The sequence below is a fragment of the Olea europaea genome, chromosome 4 (genome assembly GCF_002742605.1).
Source record: "Olea europaea var. sylvestris chromosome 4, O_europaea_v1, whole genome shotgun sequence".
NCBI classification, from domain to species: Eukaryota; Viridiplantae; Streptophyta; class Magnoliopsida; order Lamiales; family Oleaceae; genus Olea; species Olea europaea.
The window spans coordinates 12,361,807-12,363,849 of record NC_036240.1 but is presented as its reverse complement, the minus strand read 5'-3'; positions in this window follow the sequence as shown (position 1 = coordinate 12,363,849).

Genomic DNA, 2,043 nt, shown 5'->3' with positions numbered 1-2,043 from the left:
TATATATATATATATATATATATATATATATAAAATAAAATAAAATTCTATTAAGACCAGACATTTTGGGAACTATGTGAATAGTGTCAGGCAAATGGTTGTTGTAACATCTCGTCTATTTTCAACTTGATTAGACTCTTTACAACATATTAGTTACAATTAAATGATTATTTATTAGGGGAACTTAATGTTGTGGACTTTTAATGAAGTAAGAAAGCATGCTACACCAAAAATATCCTAGGAGATTGAATATTTTGAGGTTGAACAAAATTATACATATGTTATATGTTATGTATAATCAAATTTGGACGACATGTCACGTTTTGAAGTCGATATGGTAGGTCCATAATAATCTTACTATTCAATTGTTAATAAATCAAAATTAGAGAGATCTACAAGGTTACTCGAGGGTCGACTATTTAGATTAACTTGGAACAACTCTCATTTGGAGGACACATAAACACAACCGTAGTTTGATTAGCCGTGTCCTTTTAAATAACTGTGTAGAACCACTATGGTATACCTACACCATATTTCTTGATAATACAATTGTGACGAAACGTGAAAAAACAAGAAGCTCCTTAGCTCACCCCTCTACCACTATCCTATCGTTATCATAACGCTAGTAATGAATAGCCAATTTTAATCAACTATAACTAATGCGATCACCAACAACACAACCAATTTATAAATGGTGTCACAAGCACTCTCATGCACTTAGTACATATTGACTAGAACTTTAATAAAATGTAAATTTTTGCATTGTGCACCCTAAAAATCTCGATCATTGGCGTGGTTAAAGGCCTAGACACTAAATTTCCTATATATGCTTGAGGCCCAAGGGAGACTTCATTGTCTACAAATAAAGATTTGGGCAAAAAAATTGAAAAATCGACCAAATCAATATAGATAATTGGTTTGGTTTGATTTTTTAAAACAAAATCATGGAATCGATTCAGTCATGGTTTGAAACCTCAAATCGCTAATTAACCAAGCTGGGCTAACCCACTTACATGTTACTCTTTTTTTAAGAAAATAAAAATAAAAAGATGAACCATGATCTCATAACTAAATCTCGATTTCCTCCAATATATGATGTTGCCAATAAGTAATAACATTATGAATTTTATTTCATAAGTTATAATATACATAACCCTTTTTTTTTTCCTTTCTATAGCCAGCCTATATAATTCATAAAAAAGTAATAAAATTCTTAAAATTTTTGTTGATTTGTCTCTATTAACCTGATTTTATTTGTTAGTCAATAGTTTTTGTAATATAACATTATTTAGTTATTTCAATTTATGTAATTTAGGTGGGCTAAAAACTCTGACAATTAAAAAATTTTTTTTTGTTCAATTCGATAGTCCAAATCGACTAATCGAATTGAACCAAATCAAATTGGTTTGATTCGGTTTGATTTAAGAGTTAAAGTAGGTTGGCTTAAATTGAAATTCACCCAAGTTGACTAATTTGATTTTGATTCTAAGTTAGAGTCGAAATCGACCTAAGCCAAATCACGCTTAGACCTATCTACAAATAGGCATTTGCTGTCTTCTTAAAATTTGGTCTTTGGTATTGCCACTGAGTCGATTAGAACTGTCTTTTGTTGTCTTACTTTAATTTGAGACCAAGTTGGTGGTGTTTTTGTATGTGGGCCTTTCACATAAATCACAATTAGGTAAGTGTCATGTCATCGTTCCATTCTTAGCACTTACTCCAACACAACAAAATAATTCTATTAAGGAAAATGATATGTGTACACCTTCTATTTATAGTGTACACACAGGCTTATACCCCCTTTACATGAAGGGTGTACACACAACACAACACTTCTACTTATTAATCGGATTGTCAATATAATTAAGTTAGTTCAAATTACAAACCCCCCCCCCCCCTTCAACCAACATCAGTTTGCCCCATATCCCACTTTGCAGGGAAGCGGGATGGGAGAAGGAATATGGTCCCTCCATGCCTCTCATATTCTTATCTATTTTAAATTTAAATTGTATTTTAAAAAATAAAAATAAATAAGTAAACAAA